Source organism: Coturnix japonica, chromosome 21, assembly GCF_054131305.1.
Source record: "Coturnix japonica strain WE chromosome 21, WE-NBRP24, whole genome shotgun sequence".
Lineage (NCBI taxonomy): Eukaryota > Metazoa > Chordata > Aves > Galliformes > Phasianidae > Coturnix > Coturnix japonica.
In genome coordinates, this window is record NC_140683.1 from 4,831,388 (window position 1) to 4,849,892 (window position 18,505).

At 47.4% G+C, this 18,505-nt stretch overlaps 1 long non-coding RNA gene across 2 annotated transcripts; it reads left to right on the forward strand.

Moving 5' to 3' along the window:
* The first annotated feature begins 1,414 nt into the window (after nucleotides 1-1,414).
* LOC107321722 (uncharacterized) lies at nucleotides 1,415-6,477 on the forward strand. Of its 2 annotated transcripts, XR_001558655.3 has the most exons (4): nucleotides 1,415-1,646; nucleotides 1,807-2,029; nucleotides 3,125-3,213; nucleotides 6,103-6,477. It is a non-coding gene; the product is annotated as an uncharacterized LOC107321722 (long non-coding RNA). The 2 variants fall into 2 exon arrangements; XR_014936225.1 differs by lacking the exon at nucleotides 6,103-6,477 and having other exon boundaries at nucleotides 3,125-5,752.
* Nucleotides 6,478-18,505: the final 12,028 nt, after the last annotated feature.

The following is an 18,505-nucleotide window of genomic DNA, read 5'->3' on the forward strand; positions in this document are numbered from 1 at the left end:
GAAACATGGAGAGATTACAGCTGTGAAAATGGACTGATATATACATACATATACATATAGATAGATAGATATACACACACACACATATATACTGTGCTCGCTTCTTTAAGCCACTTGGCCATTTTAATTCCCCAGCTCTCAGCTCATGCTTATGATTTGATATTGGGATATCAAAGGCCTGAGGAAATGAACCCCCTTTCTGTGTTGTTTTCTTTATATCTCCAAGTGCTGCCTTCATGCTCACGTGTTTTTCTGAGCAGGCTCACCTCATTTCCCACAGATCACAGCATTTACCCAACTTCCTTCCTGCAGGACTGGAGGTTATTGGAAGGGCTTCTCAAGCAAGATTGTGGCTTAGAGATGGCCATCTCCACCAGCCCTTCTTTGCTGGCCATTCCCCTCTTGTTTGCGATGCTGCTTAGATTGGAAAACTCACTCACACACCAAGTGTCTGCAAGGAGAATGCTGGCAATGACCTGCAGCCATCACTGACCATCCTGTGCTGCAGGGTGAAGCAGTGTGCTGACCATACAGGTGTGCTGACCATACAGGTGTGCTGACCATACAGGTGTGCTGACCATGCAGGTGTGCTGTGGGGTGGCTGCAAATATCCACAGGTGCTGTTGCTCTGCTTTTGAACACAGTCCATCAACTGACCTCGTTGTTGCACATCCCTGATAGCACTTAGTGCAGCCCAAGAAAGACAACCCATGTCTTCCATGCAAAAGGCACCTCCACCATTACACCTGTGTTTGGAGATGGGCAATAGCACTGGGAGGGACTCATACTGGGAGCCTCAGAGGCCACATACAGCCCCTTCCCCCCAACTTCCCCACCCACCACTGGGCAATTTCTCTCCTCAATGATAGATATCAACACTTGCCCTGATGCAGCAGATGTCGCTCTCCAAACTCCCCCCCAATCGGTCCCCAGCGACGGCAAACCCATCGATTTATTTTTTTTTCCCCCACCTCGAACCTCGCAAGACGGATGAAGGCCGTGATAAATGGCCGGGGATTGATTTGCACTTAATCGACGATTTGGTGAAGCCGCTCCAATAACACCCCGAGGTTCGGCTCTGAGGTGAGCTCTGAGGTGAGCTGTGAGGCCGACAGAGGGCGCCAAAGCCCGCGGCACGCGCCGCGACCGTTAGAACCGTTAGAGCCGTTGGCGGCGTCTTGCCTCACCACACGCCGCTCCGCTCTGGATTCCTCCCGGGGCTTCGTTGCTCACAAAGCCGTGTTGGTAACGGTGAAAGCACGGCCGGAGGAGGAAGTTAATGAACAAAAAGTCCCAAGCTCGGCTCGCTTTCGCTATCAGCTTTTGTTCTTTCCTTCCGTCGTGCCAAATCGCAGTTTTTACCCTCGTCCTTTAAGCGCGGTGTAATTTGTGGCAGTGGAGCAATGTTATCCTCGGTATTTATCTATTATTTATCAGCGAGCACTGCTGGAGCTGATGGCAGGAGCGGCCTGCAGACAGCCCCACGTTGTGAATCCAGGCTGCCCTTACAGGTGATGAACCATGGAAGGGACCCTCAGGGTCATCAGACCCCCCCGGGCAATGCACACAGGCCTCCAGCTCAGGTTGCCCAGGGCTTCATCCAGCCTCCAGCCCTGCCATGGATGGAGCATCCACAGCCCCTTTAGGTAACGTCTTACAGCACCTCGGCCCTCTCAGCAAAAAACCTTGCCTCTGACAACTCATCTGAACCTCCTCTCCTTTAGGTTAAAGCCATTCCCCTTGTCCTGTCACCACCTACCCTTGTAAGAAGTTGATCTGGCTGCATTTGGATGTTTTTTTCCTCAGTAACCTTTCAACTCCAGCTAACCTGGGCTTCACCTCCAGCAATACCACCCAGAGCCACCTCTGGATTGTGGCCTCCAGCCCCACTGCTACACCTGCTCCATCTGATGGAGCAAGCTGCAAGCAAAGCTAAATCCTTCATCCTGAAGAGACACCCCAGGTACCTGCTTCCCACTCAGCCCCACCTCATCCCCATGAAGCTCTGCCATGGCTGCAGACCTCTCAGGTAAGCACAGGATGCCATGTGAGCTCACTGCTGAGTGCAGCACAGAGGATGCTGCAGTCCCATAGCCATGCTGTGCACATACACAAAGCCCCTCTTCCGGAATTGCAGAGCTCCTGTGAGTAATGGAGGCTCTGAAACTAATTACAAGGGCTGCAGCTCGTGTCCCCCTCACAATGGGCTCTGACACTGTGTGGCAGGCCTTCCTTTGGCAATTGGGCTTAGCGGAGCACACAGAAATGAGGTGCTGGTAGGACTCTGATTGAGGGCAGTGAGCTCAAATTACATCTACCTGCTGCATGCCTAACTTGCAAACATGGGATGCTCACCACATTCAGATACTCTGATTTTGGGACAGAGCAGCTGCTGATGTCTTCCCTATCTCCTCCTGCTTTGGTGTCTACACACTTAGAATCTCCTTTGAAGCTCTGAAGAGACATTTCATTAGTCCAAAAGCTGCAGGGTGGAGGATTTTGCGTTTCTCTTAAAAGCCCATCTCAAATGCCATGTAATAAAGATGGCTTTTCTGAGCTTCAGGACTTCTCTTCAGCTCTGCTTTGACCAAGGAAGCCTAGTGCTACCAAATGGGGCCCACCCTGTCCTAATGCAGGCTATTCTGTTACACTGGTTATAGAATGGAATGGAGACACAGAGACAATTAATTATGTGGGGGAAAAAAGAAAGAAAAGTTCTTAATGCCACCTGTAGCTTTGTGACAACTCCGTATTGATTACACCAAGGAGAAAAACAGTAGATTACCAGCCAAGTTGGAATGCACTGTCAATATATTTAATTGGAGAAAGGAAAAGACCAGTTTGCTGGTTAATTAAGAACCATATCAAAAGAAGGCTAGAATTACTTGGAAATAAAAACTTGAAATTTCCCTGGCCTCACAATGACCTCTACTCCTCTCCCCTCAGCTTTCTCTTTATACTGAGGGCCAAACCTCTTTATGCTCCCATTCCTCCAAGCAAAGACATAACTGATAGTGCCAGTAAGCAGAGTAGCTCTGTATTCATTTAGTGTGCCAGCAAGTGTTACCACTCTTCAATGTAGAGAAGGTTTAAATCTCATGCACGCTTTTAATTCCCTATGCAGGTATCATGGGTTACAGGAAAGGATTGCGCTGCTGATACCACCAGAATGAAATAGCATCTCGTGACTGTTCTAGCATGGTAAAGAAGTTGGTGAGTGCTGTGCATTAGGGTTTTAATTATTGGATACACACAAATCATTTATTAGATATTGATTTGCTTTTTAAGAATGTCCTAGCAGTGTGAAAATAGCTGATAATTAACCTATGATTAGATAGATTTACCTCCCTTAGAAAAGCAGGGGAATCTCTGAGGGTTTACATTTATCAACCATTTCACCGCCCATCCTAACAAGCCAAAAGCAGAAACAAATGAACATTTGGAATGAATCATACAGAATTCATCACAGTTCTCACCTCTGGAAGAGCTGAGAACAAGGATTTCAGATGTATAATATTCAGGAATGTGCCTGTGATTTTATTAGCTTCCCAAACGGTACCTGGAGGAGCAGGCAGCTAATTGGATACTTGATGTTCATTATCTGTTTAGAAAAGCAATATTGGTAGAGAACAACTGAATCCTAAGAACAGCGTGGGCTGTTGGTTTGATAGAGTTTCATGTAATATATCACAGCATCAGGCTCTAAATTCCACAGCCAGCCCGAGCCCAGCAGCTGCTGATATGCAGCACTTGTGGGCAAAACGCAATTCATCAAATGTGTGAGTGTGGGGAGGGAAGAGACACGCTGAACATAAAGCAGGGCCTCTGTTCAGCCCCAGATGGGATCTGTTAGACTCTGGGTGCCGAATCCAGCTGCAGCTTTTCCTGTGAGGAAGTTTGCTGTTCTCGTGGTGTCTCCTTGTTCTGGATGGTGACATTATGAGGGACATGAGAGAAGTGACAGCAGCACCTTCTGTGTGCTCACCTGCTGGAGGTGTGAGGTGGCAGCCTCCACATTTCTACATTCAAATAACCCAGAAAGAATCACCATTATCACTTCCATTCCCATCCAGCTTTCAGCTCAGGGCTTTGCACCACCTTCCAGCCACAGAGGAACTAAACTTCCTTCTGGCAGTGCAGAATTATTATCCCTAATGGTGGGAAATGGAGGTTGCCAGGCAGTGCACACCTAGGAAATAAGCTGTGCTTTCTGTCTGTCCTTTGCCTCACTCCTAAGGTCACACCTGTGGGCTGCAGGTTCAAAACCACACATCAGATAAAATCACGGGCTTGCTACAGGAGGGGGACAGGCATCTGCTGGCTCCCATGGCACTGGGGCTTTGCCTTGGAGCTCAGTACAAAGGCGTGAAAACTCAGCTGGGAAATCATTACATTTACTGAGCTTTCACAATGGAGTTCTTAATAAGGAGACTTTCCTCTTAAAATGAACGGAAATGAACTGCAAAGCAATCAGACGAGTTGATGCCACAAACAAGACTGCCTGGCTTGAATTTCTCGTTCGGATGCTATTCAACGCCACTGTTATTTCTGAGCACGAAGGTGCAGCCAAGTCTGGAAATGGAGGGATTTGAGAAACAACAGGAAGAAATTCCATATCCCCTACCTGCCCCAGTGAAACGTTACAAGAGACCTGGGGATAATTATTACAGGGCTGTTCCAACCGCAGTCAGGGTCTGCACCAGGTGGCAAAGGGTTAAGCCTGAGTTATTTTGAACAATAGATTTCACTTGATTTTTCTGTGTTTCCTACTTTGCAGACTTACATTCTGAGGCTTTACAACTTAATCCCCACTGTAGTAATAAATTTTTTTTAATCCTGTGTTTAAAATATGAGATTTACTTGTCAAAATCTGGATATGCAGCAGGAATTATAATCGCCGTTCAGCAAAAGCAATTCGCTTCAAGTTCAGGCTGGTGTTTAGGAGAGTTTGCCAGGTGCTTTATGTGAGTGCTCGAGGTGTGCTGCTTGCAGAGGGCAGGGTGGCCTTCCCTTGGTGCTGAGCATGCAGTAAGTTAACAAGCATTTCACAGCTCAAGTTTCCCATTTTCTTTTGTGTGTGTGGTGTTAACAGTAACATCAGGTCCCTCATGCAGCACCTACCAGACCATTACTACTTGACAATAAATTGTTAACTCTAACCAGAGTCACAAAGCAGCCAAAGCTGGGAACCCCTTGGCCAAAGCCTTGGGCACAAGGTTTTGGGAAGAGTGTTTCTGGTGTGGAATTGACACTGGGCAAACCACTGCTTCATCCATGTGAACGCACTCCAAGAAACACATCGAGTGCCTCTAAAACGTAATCATTCCTCAGCAGAAATTCATCATCTCTGCTCAATTCTCCCCAGTCAAAAACCCACGTCACAGAATGGCTGTGGGTTCCAGCTCCTGTAGCAGGAAAAAATAAAGGTATTCTCCTGCCTCACTGAACCCAACCCAAATTCCCTTCCCGGCAAGTCCAGCTGCATCTTTATCCAAACACTGTGACCTAAACTGCAACAAATGGAGCCAACCCTTCCATCAAGAGAGGCTGAATTTATTGTGGGTGAAGAACAACAAATCATAGGCTTTCAGATTTATGGTCCCCAGCATCTGAATTGACTGTACAGAAAGCAGCCTTTCCAGCACTCTATTCATTTCTTTAATAAAGTTGAAAATGTAAAATATGCATGCATGCAGAGCCACCCAATCTGAATTTTATGTAAAGCGTGCAATAAGATTATGGATGGTAGCAACATATGACTCCTTGTAATTTCATTATGTAAAAAGACACAGTTGGGATCTCTTAGGCTCCTATTTAAACATTTGTGAATTAAATAATGGAAGGTATGCAAGGCCAGGATTGGACAGCATCATTTTCCAATAGGCAGAATTGATAGGCGAGTGGTTTCAGTTCTTGAAGCTGTAACAGTCCGTGTTGCCTAATTAGGGGTGAAGAAAAAATAAGCAGCAGAAATCTGTCAAGATGGGGAGAAAGCAAAACGTAATGCAAACTTCAGACCCTGTAACCAACACACCCTGAGCTCCAAATCTTTGTAGGGTTAGATCTGCATGCTAACTTTAGTGCTTGTATCTGTCACCTTAGGGGAAGCACAACAACAGGCTCTTGCTTTCACTGCTCTGCCCTCAGTGCAACTTTGGTGCTGTGCTGCAGGCACCAGAGCCCTCTGCCTCTCACCCTGGATCCACAAAGGAGCAGGTGATACAAACTCGTCATCTATGAACAGACATGGGAGCCCTTTCCAGAGGAAATGTAAGGACACCATCAGGTACATCCAGCTGGCTGCTCTTCCCTGGGGCTGACGGCAGTACCCCGTAGCTCTAACCTGTCAGTTCAGAGCATCTAACTTAATGCGTCAGCTGCACACCTATGCCCTGTATGCAATAACCAGGCACAACGTGCCCTTTCCCCTGCCACCCTCCAAAGATAAAATAAAAAGATCTCACGTTAAATTTCATCAAGCACCTGTCACAGGTTTCTTTGTAAAACAGTTTGATCACAGTGACAGTATAACCAAGGAAGGAAAAGGATTGAGCACATTTTGGTTTTATGACGGAATGCATGGGACATCTCGTACCCTGAGTTAAGTAAACCCTAAACTGTGTGGGCAATACCTGCTGGTTAATAGAAATGCCATTATTTAGACCATCACAATCAATACATTGGATTTTGCTTCTGCAAGTGAAAGGGCTGTTATTTTTCATATGGTTTGTCAATAGGCTCTGGGTTAAGAGATATATGAAAGATATTCTACGCAGGCCAGAGAGTTATGAGCTCTCAGGTGGATGAATTATTTAAGCTCTTTTCACTTCTATAAAAAATAAATACGGGGATGGCCAAAACGGATGCCATAAATTCTGTTTCTGATCTCAGATTCCCATCTTTTCTTGTCTGTTCCAAAAGGCCTGGGCTCTTTGTACTGAAAACCTCTTGCCGTTTGCATCCACGAAGGGAAATACATTATTATCACTGAGATAGCGTCCCTTGGTCTGGACTTTCAGGTGAACATTTACAACATACAGGAATTTAGAGGCAAAAGGAGATTGTAAATAGGGCTGCAGGTTGGAAGGAAAGACGTGGATTTCTCTAATCAAAACCTCTTCTTGCTCAGTAGGGTCACCTTCCAAACCAACACAGTCCTGCTGCTCTCTAGAGATGTCCTCAGCCACTGCAGTCCTTCACATCTCATTTCCTGCCCCTTGCTCCCAGTGGCTTGCTCAGTGGCAGGGAAAAGGCAAAAGGGCAGAACTGAACATGAACTTTTTCTTGGCAGCTCCCCCTGTCGTTCCTGCATCTCTGCCACTGGCTGGAGCCTACCTGTCCCCATAAAGAAACCTCAGCAGAGGAAATTAATTCATGGCAAACAGAAATGAATTATTTGAGGACAAAATAAAATCTGTGTACTACAGACAATACGTACCATGGCAGCTCCTATGCTGTCTTCATTGGGTGTCTGTCTCCCAGTTTGGCTCCAGTGATTCTCTCCAGCCCTTACACACCAACTCAGCAGAGTTTTCTGCCCTACCACTCCAGCTGACACGATCCACGAGTTCACCTTAATGCACTCCACGTACCCCAACAACAAGTTCAATATATTTTTCCTCCATTCACGTGTGTGCTCAGAAAAGCCACAGCTCAGAGGATGGCTCCTCTTTGTTGCCAGATGCTGGAGGGATGTTAAAGCAGAAGGGGAGTTCTCCAGCCTGCTCCCACGTATTAGAATATTGCTTCCCTTCCCCACCAACACGTGCTCAAAACACTCTAAGGCAGCCTGCTCTGTCCTTGCCGTTTCCTTACCCAATGCACTCTAGTTAATACCTTTTTCATAAGGAGTTTTAAATTATAAGTCTAAATGAGGCCAATAAATTATACTTCATAAAATTCTGTGCACATCATTTTCCCGCAGAAAAGGCTCCAAAGAAATATTTTCCGTGCCACCACCTATGTTCCCATCCCTTTGCAATATAACATTTATTCTAATATTAAAATGGCAGCTGCTCTATAAATTGTGAATCATTAGCACTCTTCATTGATTTTTTCCTTGCAGCCTGCAACCCTGGGCAGCGACTGTGTGTGAATATCAGTCTATTGGATTGAGATTCATATCCTATTTGAGGGTCAAAGACCGAGACCTCATGAGCTTGAACTTCTATCAGCCTAAAGCTGATCAATACTTGGAGATATATTTGATCCTGGCTGCTAGCACAGATTAAGTGGCCATAAATACAATCAAAAACGTGAGGCTGCTTGGGAAAAGTGCCTGGGGAATGGGAGTGCAGCAGCACAGGTGTCAGCTCCATTGCTTTCCCTGGGTGCTGTGCTTGGGGGAGCAGCACTGCCATGGATGAGGATTTGGTGCTTCTGGGACCTCAGACATGCTGGGGTGCCTCGGTGCTTAACAAAAGTGATGTTCAGGTGTGGGCAATTCAGAGCTCCCACACACCCACAGCATCAGATCCAGCCCCAGGGGTAGCACACATGGGGGACTGGTTGGAAACCATCAGATGAACAGAATGAGTTCCTCTTTCTCTACATCTTCCCCTCCTCCTCCTCCCGACCAAGCAAAACTTTAAATATATGATTAAAATGACCTATTAAAGAGGAGAGAGTCATTCCATTTCAGTATATTAGTGGTGATTTTGCGCTGGCTGAGGCAGAAAAAAATCCATAATCATAAGCCTTATTAAAGAACAATATCCTTTGAGGGCTTTTTGTTTTCCTCTTTAGATAATGTGAAGCCTTGAAAAATAGACATAGAAATAGAAAGAAATAGAGACACTGTGTTACACCGCTGGGGACCACGGCACTCAGGGAAATTACCTTCCTATTTTTAGGCATGTTTACAACACGCCTATTTGCAGCATTACCTTTGATCCTAAACTCTAATTTATAGGATTCTTTTTATATGCCTGGGAGACCCGGAATGGAAACAACCGTAAGCATGGCATGAAGTCAAGGGGACTGATTGGAAAAGCAAGGGACTAACTGCCTGCAGGAGGGAGCGTGGGTGTAAGTGTGGGGAGGAACCACTGCACTCATCTGCAGGGCACAGCATCCTCCATCAGCCAATGTTAGGAGGGAAGGCACCGCCTGCCCACAGCCAAAGGCATCCCAGTGTTTATGTTTACGTGGCTTTGTGTCCTTGTGGTGTCCTTGTGCAGAGAGACTTCATTATCATAAAGAATATGTTTTTATTCCGCTACATAAGTACTACTTATTATCGTCTCATACATTTTCTGACACAACCAAGGGGTCTTTATTGTTGTACATCAAGGTCACTGACAAGTAATATATTCAATCTATTAAGTTATTAGGGAGATAAATAATTTGGATGCAAGCTGAACTCTGAACTTTTACCTTTTCCCCTGACAGACAGGCAGTTTCTTGGCATTCATACTAATCTTGCCTGTGCTTGAATAGTAATTCCATTAGGGTTATGACTGCAGCTGTACATATGCAACGACCTCAAATACAATTTCTTTATGGAGATGGGCAATAGGAATATTAAAATTTTAAGCCAAAGAGGATGTAATTTAACTTTGCATTATTTATTGTGGATACAAATCCTTTATAATATTAAAGGATAAAGAATTAATAAAAGAAAGATCCCATAAACAATCCATAAAGTCAAATGTAGTTTGTGATTTAATGCAATTGCTTTTTAGTGTCTCCTGGTCGCAGACTCACAGCTCATTAAAAACATCTAGTCAAGAATCAAGCATCGCCGCTGCCTTGAGGTCTCTGGGTGCTTCAGGAAGCAGCTCCAGCTCTGCTCCTACATACCCAGACCTCTGAGTGCCTGTGGCTAATCTTAATCCAGAGGTTCCTGTGGTTAATTAGTGCCTGAAACTAAGCCCCGTGCACCTGCTGAGCATGGCATCATCCCTACATGTACTCACAATGCCTTGGGCTGGGCAGTGCCCCAGGCTTGGTTGTGCCCCAGGCTGGGTCTCCAGGGTTTGGGAGCTCTGGTTTTCCCTACTCTGATCTCTATCAGAGAGTTTTCACTTTTGAACACTTCATTTCTGCTCCAGAAACTGTGTGCCTTTAGATTTTAATAGGTGAATGGCGTGTCCTAACTGCTGGGACAGGAAGGGTTTGGAGCATCATCCACAAAAGGGGGTAGAAAACCCAGGCTTTCCTACCATCACTGTTAATGTTCCTATTGCAAATACCAGGAGATTCATACATCTCCTCATCTCAACCAGCAGAGAACTTAGTTCAGTGGAAAAAAAGTGAATGGCATAACAGAAATTACTTCATTAAATCCTATATCCACCCCGAGGTCCCCCCAGTTAGTGCCACCTTTTGCTGGAAATCCCAAAGATCTTTCAGCAAGAGATTAAACAGAGAATTATATCCATGCTCCAAGAAAGCAGGCTTACCATTCCTTACACCCACACAGCAGTTCCCATCTTCCTCACCCAGTTTTTGGAGGAGAAAGCAGACAAGCCTTCCTGTCTGAAAGGTGCAGAAGGGGGGAGCAGAAGGGGAGCAGACTCCTGGACCCTGACACCTCTGTGGGACCTGCAGCCAGGGGGAAGCCCAGTACTGTGAGCATCTCTGCTTGTTCCTGTGGGGTCACATCTCAGCACTGACTGAGAGCTCTGTCACCCCACACCAGATCAGAACCATCCCCAGCAGCCCAAGCAAACAGGAACAGAATGGAAACAACAGAAGTCTATGGAATTCAGAGCTGACAAACACCACAGCTGTATGCTTACTCACATCCCCCTTAACATCACTACCAGATAGTTGCAGGTGTGCTTGGTGCTGCAGTACTTGAGAAGGAAATGGTGATTTCTACTTTCTGTTTTACCCATTGGCATCACTATTCTGTTTTTATATATCAGAAAGGTGCTGCTTTAGCTGCCTCCTGGGCTTTCCAGAACTAAAGTTGTACACCCACCCATCTTGTTTCTCCCCATAGAGCTGGCATTGCTGCTCCTGCCCCTAATCACTAAGGGTGATGCTTTATTCCTGCTTCTGAATACAGGTGTCAGCCCCATCTGGGCACTAACACTGCTGCAGAGATGGAGCACATCTTTTCACATCCTCTATTCTTCCGCCTTTCCCCCCTCCTCCTCATTTATCATCCCCTGCCCACACCCTTCCTCCAAGCAGAGCCCCATCAGAGCAGGGCACGAGCCCACAGGGGCTTGCACAAAGACCAGCCCATGCAATGGGAGCTTTTCCCATAGAACACGACTGTTTGCAGTCTGCTGTGGGCCAATAAATCAGTTTGAGTTTTGTTTTTTTTTAGTATTTTTTCCTCTTTTTTTTTTGGCAACCTCTCTTCATCCTTTGGGATGTTCTGCCTTTGCTACCGACACCACCTTTTGTATTGCAACCAGTGAGAAGCAAAACTCACTTCACATTATTTTACCACTTTTAAATCCAATCTCCCGCACGCACTATTAATTTACATTTAATCAGAACTACTGCACGTGAAATAATTACCCATTGATTATAAGGGACATATTTATTGAAGATAAATCATACCTAGTGTATTACACGGCTGTTAATCCTCATCTGGCAGGCTTTAAGTAATTAGTTGGTGGTTACTGCAAAGGGGCAGCAAGGTGTTAGGCTGCAGGGTTGCTCTCAGGACGAGATGTATCGAGCCAAGCAAAGCAAAGCGATCCATGACTTTCAGCTCCCTGCTGCATCGCAGCAAAAGCACAGCAGCACCAGGTAGAGCTGCCCTCAACAAAGCTCTGAGCTCACTGCATGGAGGCTCCCCACAATGTTCCACATAGGAGCTGTGGGTCTGTGTGGCCAGGGCTGGCTGGGTCACCACTGCAGCCTGATGGACCACATGCACCACATTCTGCAGCAGGGAGGGTTTGGCTTTGCTGCTGCAAATCAAAAGAATGACATGGATTTGTGGCCTATCATCTTTGGCAGCCTCCTTTAAACTGCTTATTTTAAAACAGGATAAACAGGGGATTAATAACCTTGCAGAACACAGAGAGTCTGGTTCCCCACAGGGCAAAAGGAGTAGGGAAACCTCTGCAGCATCCCCACATCCATCCCACAGCTGGGTGTGGGCTTTGGCCCAGCACCAGAGCCCTGCATACCCATCCGTGATAAGCTGTGCCCCCCTCAGACCCCAAAATATTCCACATGCTCAGGATGTGCCCCATTCAGTTATAGGAGCTGAGCAGCACTGACAGCTGACTGTCCCCTGCTCTGCAGGAATTGGGAGCGGTGAGATTTGGGGTAACCATCCTGAATATTTTATGAACCTTCATAAATCATTTCAAGGTCAAGTCCTGCTCCAACACAGAGGTTTGAAGACTTTGCTTCCCGCACCCCCAATCTAACCAGATAGAAGTGCTGGTCCAGATAGAAATGCTGGTTCAGGACACACTCCTAAGTTCGGTCTGTCATTAATTGCATCATTTCACCCACTAAGTGAGCACACGGGTGTTTGCTAATGAGTAACCACACAGCACAGCACAAGGGGCTCATTCAGTGCAAGTCCCAACACTGCTCACTTATTTCAGGGCAGATTTTCCACCTGGCATCAGCTGAGATCCCCACAGTGCCCATGGGCAGGGTGTGTGGGGAGGAGCAAGAAGATTCCCTTCACACTTCTGCAAGACCTCGCTGACTCCAAAATGCCACATTTTCAGCAAAGCAGCAGCACACCTAATAAATCACATCTGCACGCTGCTTTATTCAAAGGCACTGACAGTTTAGGATTGACGACACCCAGGGCAACCCAGTGTCAAGCACTCCTAATGAAAACTATCCCATTTTGCTCCAGTAGTAGCAGCTGCCAACAGACATAATCTACTGGCATATGGAGAAGGCCATGCTAATCCCTGCAAGGTCATTAACAAGAGGGTGAAAATTACATGCAAAGCACCAGCTGTGGCATCCCCTGCTCCCTCACACTTGATGTAGCAGGGGCAACAGAGGTGAAAAATGCAAGCACATCTCTGCAGGCCAAGTGTTTCTATTAAGAGCACAGCTATTTTTCCCTGTCCCCAAACCAAGGTTCAGTGCTACTGAAATTCTTCCTGTGCAGAAGAGCAGAAAGCCTTCAATAAGCCAAACTTGGGGTCCAGCCCACCTTACCCCCAGCAGGAGAACTGCAGCCAGGCAGCCCATCCCTGTGGTCTCACCTTGCACTGATGTTCTGTACAAGCTCTGCTTCCATCAACCCAAACTCCCTCCCAGGGAATATTTTCCCCCCTCATATTTACTTGGGAACTCAAGAGCTGCTTTTGTCTTTTTTGTTAAATCACACCCACCTTTTTGTAAGCAATAAATCACAAAGTCTGTCAGCCACCTCCCAGCAAACAACAGCCTAAAACAAATCTTTTCCAATCTAAATCCCAGCCCGCGGAACGATCAATCCCATAAACCCTGTGATTGTTAACGTTACTTTGGGTAATGTTTAAAAACATTAATTTCAAAAAATGTAATAGGAAAAAAGCTCTTCAAATGGGCACAAAGATAAATGGTCGCCAGCAGCGTGACCTTTCTCCATACCACGGTGACATTGAAGCATTTTAAAGTTATTTACATTTTCATTCTTCCTTGGAAAAATGTTGACAGGGCTTTCACGGGCAGTAATGGATCCTCTGCAACATCTGTGGAAAGCACAACGGCATCGAGAGCCCTTCCTCAATTCCTCTTCCCTGCCTCGTGCAAAACAGCCTTAATTAATGAAGGAGAGGTGACTTCAGAGCACGGCTCCTCATTAGCACGGCGCTGATGGCTGGTGACACAGCTCCCCAAAACACCGCTAATGCAGCCTGCAGCACTGCTCAGCACCAGCGCCTCCGTGCACCAAACACGTGTGCTTTCAGCCCCACTCCTCAGTGCTGGATTTGACCACTTGTGCTTCATACACTCGTACACACTTGCAGAACTGTGGCTGTGTAACACGTCCATCTGAGTGATGCTGCACAGCAGTGTGATGGTTCACAGGTAGCACTGGGCAGGCACAGCCTGCAGCTCACATCCCTCAGGATCCCACGACCACCTGTGCCCCAGACACACCTCCCTGCCTTCAGCAAAGGAAGCACGGCCCCATCGAGGCTCCGCAATGTGATTCCACTTGCCTCAATGCAATATTCATGGTGAGAAGCGTGCCAGCCGTGCAGCACAGGAGCGATCGCCTTCCAGCTGTGCTGTGCCTGCAGGGCAACGCAGCCTCAGCCCAACTGCAGCGCCTCAAAGCCCCATGAGCACACAGAGATGCAGCAGCACCTCACACCTGGCCTCTGCCTTCTGCATGGAAGGGTGACAGAATACCCCATCTGATCACAGTGTATCCAATTAGCGCCCCTCTGAGTTAATGAGATGCTTCAATGAACATAAAGGACTATTTTTCCTGAAAATGATGATTTTCCTGCTGGCAAATCTACTGATAAAACCCTGCACAGATCTGTTTCAATGCATCTGGGCTTCTGCTGCCTCTCCATACCACCTCACTGTGGCAAGGCTGGCCCTGGTGTTGCAGTGCGGCTAATATTGGCATCCCACAATTAGCATGCAGTATATTAACCCGTGCAAATAAATGAGCCTGGTCCTCCAGTCCAGAAAAACACTTGGGGGACCAATTCTTTATTTCTGAGTGTATGATTAGTACAAATTAAAACCAGAGTAAGTTTTAATTTTGCCATATTGCTCAGCTTCATCAAAATGCCCTCGATCCCCAGAGCCAAATCCCAGCAAGAGCACAACGAGGGGATGCTTCAGCTACAATCATCAGGGTAGGCCAGGAAAATTAATTCTGGAGCTCATGGCAGGAACAGAACACAGTGAGGAGGGTGCAGGCAGAAAACAAAACCGAAAAGGCTGAGCAGCAAGGAATAGAGAAGGAGCTGGCCACGTTAAATATTGGACCTATTCTAAATAATAAACTCAACAGCTGCTGCCCTACCACCAGCCCTGAGGTCACCTGAGCTTTGGTTGGTTGGGTTTCAGTTAGGAAAAGCTGCATGTTGGAACTCAGCCCCGTCCATCCCCCTTATCCATCCCCGCAGACAGTCCATGTACAGCTCACAGCCCACACAAACAGAAGGGCAGCCTCTGCAGGAGCCCAACCATTGCAACTTGGAGGTGAAATCAGTCCCATCCCAAGGATATGGGACAACCCCAAACCAGCCCCACAGCACTGACCTGCAGCACAGGGGAGATCTCAGCCCTGAGTCCACCAAGGTTGAGCCCAGGGGAGCAGGAGCAGTACCTGAGAGCAGCAAGGACATGATCCTGGAGAATGAGCCTACAGCTCTGCACCAGCAAACAGCAAATGCTCCCTCAGGCCCCTCCTGGGAGCACAGGTGGCTCTGGTTGAGGCTGCTCCTTCTTTGCAGCCCTCACAGGTGGCAATAAGCCACACACCCTGAGCAGGATGTGGGCTGGGGTCTCATTGCTCTGCGCTGCCTTGTGCCTCTGTGCAGTGCCCATGATCCACAGAGGGGATCCTGGCACTGCTGGCAAGCATTCTCCCAGTGTGTCATTTCCATAGATTGAGAGCAGCATCCTCCTCCAGCCAAACAGAAGGCATTCCTGAATTAATTTAGATTTCCCGCTGCCTTGTTAGGCCAGCTGGATACGGCACGCTTCATCTCCTCTGCAAACACTGCCTCTGTCCCTATGGGACACTCAGCACTTTATAAACCTGTCAAGCCCTTAAAGCCAATGGCTGTGAGGCTCTGCAGTTCAGCGCAGTGAGATGTGGGGCCGCACCAGCCCACCCTGCAGAGGGGAAGCAGCACGGCTGGTTTGTGAGTGAGGGGATGCACTTTTGTGCCATGGTTTCATCGGAGAGCAAAAAGATTAATAATATGCATCGCATGATTTATTTCGGAGCATCCAAGCTGCTGCAAACTGTGGTGCTTCGAGAGCATATGTATATACATGGGAAAGAGGAGATTGGCCCCAGAGCCATTTGCATTTGCTGCACTCCCTCCTGTTGTTCAAAGGACTCATCCTGGAGACAGCTGGAGTACCTGCAGCTCTGTGGAAATCAGAGCCTCCTGGTGCAGCACACCTGATCCAGCTGGGTTCTGTTTGCAAAATATGCTGTTCTGCCAATCCTGCCCCCCCTCCAACACACCCAGTTTATTTTTCCTGCTCTTCCTGCGTGCTTCTGAAGACATTTTTTGCACCTCCTGTATCAGTTCAGCCCTTGGGGCTGAGCACTCCCTGTGACCCTCATCGCTCCCATGAGGGTCCCTATCACCCCCATATCCCCAGGCTCTGTCCCTTCCCTGTGCCCATCCCAGGCACAAGGATGCAGTGATGGGGATGGAGCTGTGCTGGCTGTGTCCCAGCCGGGGCCGCACGCTCAGCCCAGCAGCCGGCATCTGATGGTGTCAATGCCTGTTGGGTCCCCAAGGGATGCTAATGTGACTGCAGCAGGTCCTGGCTATTCTCTGCAGCCCGGCATGTTGTTGCTTCATTAAATGCCAAATTGTTACATTAATTCTAACTGCCCTGTAGAGATGTAGCTGTCAGGAATGATTTACTCGCCTCCAGCTGACTTGGGGACTTTTCACAAGCTCCGGCAGAGGAACAGGAGGAGGGCAGGGGATGAACAGCAGTGGGATGGTGTGCAGCCGGGCAGGGATAGCAGCGCCTACAACATCCCTGGGGGGACAGAGATGCTCAAAGCGCAGTGGGAAAATAACAGAGCTAAAAACATTATAAAGGTCTGGAGATCTGCTGTGCCTGGGCTGGGAGCTGCTGGCAGCCAGAGCTGAGTGCTCAGCCACAGAGTTATTTTGTGGACAGCACTGTGACACTGCTGTGTTGGAGCTCTGTGATCACTGCTCCCAGTTCTACTGTCTCTGCCCGAGGGATGGATTGTGTATATATGTCAAAAACTCTCCCTGGTTGGTCAGGATTAAGAGGGAGCCACATGTCTGTGTTCTGCCACTCTTTCCCTGGGCTCAGAGCAAGAATCCCAGTGCTTCACCACCCAGCACACCCACTGTGTAGGAAGAGATTGGGACCTATGGGGCTGCTCCCTCTCTACCCCTCAGTTGGAAGTGACCCAACCCCTCATTCAAAATGGAAAGAGAAAGAAGGTATGAAAGCTGGTTGTGTTGAAGTCTGTTTAAACCCAGAAGCCTCTTGTGTTTGGGTGTTGGATTATTTACCATCACTGGGCTGCAAAACGTTGTGCACAAAAGCAGTGTGTCCTTCCCACATCCTAAATCAACACCAGCCCGGCAGGCACACACCCCCGTATGGGAGGCTCAGCACAAAACACGCTCCCGCATGGAGAGATAATAAAGATGTCAGAAAGAACAAAATCAGCGTAATTTAAACACCTTTGCTTATTATTATTTTTTTCCCCAGCATATCTGTGCTCGCTTGGTTTTCCTGCCAAATTTTAACTGAGCCATTTGTGCTGTATAATGTTGTTTTGGGGTGTAAATCCTGCAGGTCTGAGAGCTTCCTGCACAGGTTTGGGACACAAGGACTCATTAGAGCTGAACGTGCCATTTAAAAACAAGAACTCACACACTAGATTTTCCTCCCCAGCAGCACAAAAACCATCTCCTCCTGCAATGCACTCACACCAATCAGCAGAGCTGCAGGAGCTCACCTGCAAAGTGAGCAACGCAAACCACTCTTCCTGATTCCAGTCGGGTTTTATGAGCTGTCACTCCATTAGTTCTGTTGCTTCTATTTCCTTCTTCCAAATTGCTTTTCTTTTTAATGAGAAAAAAAAATAGAACAAAAAAGCATTTCTCTTAATGGGATCTCTGAGTCTCAGCCTGGAGAGGGGAGGCTGAGATGTAGTGTGGCAGAACTGGCATCACTTCCCTTCCCTGATCCAGACATGCATGGGGAGCAGCAGCACTCAGCTTTTGCTGTGAGGGAAACTATGAACAAGTCTTAGTCTTATAATAACACCATTCCCCCTAAGGTAAACTCCATTTCTGCCTTTGTTCTCATTTCCTTCTTTCAATAATCACCCTTAATAGGAATTTGTTATTAATAATTGAATGGCCAAAATGTATTGCATTGAAATAATTGGCACAGGTTGGAAGGGGTGCCTCTGAACCACAGGGCAATGGATCAGAGAGCAAAGAATTCTTGAAAATAAGAGCTCTTCTCTGCGTGGGTGAGGTTTTGGCATCTGATTTACAAAGCTCCATCATTTTCTAATTAATCCATGAGTTTCAGTGTGCCATGTCCCTGCGATGGCACTGTGAGTCAGCAGCAACAGTTGTGTGTGTGTTACTTGGCTCTGGTGCAGGAAGGGGAGAACCTCCTGGGTCCAGACCCAACTGGAGCCCAATGGGCCACAGGAGACACTGCTCCCCACACCTGAAATGCCCCAGGAGCTCACGGGTATGGCACCAAGAGCTGAAACTCAGCTGCTTGGGAACCTCGTGGTGCTGCAGCCTGGGACAAAGCTGCCCTTGCCTTACACATTTCCACCTGTGCAACGAATACTGAAAGATAACAACAAGCCATCCAAACCAGCTTGAGCACAACCAAGAGCTGG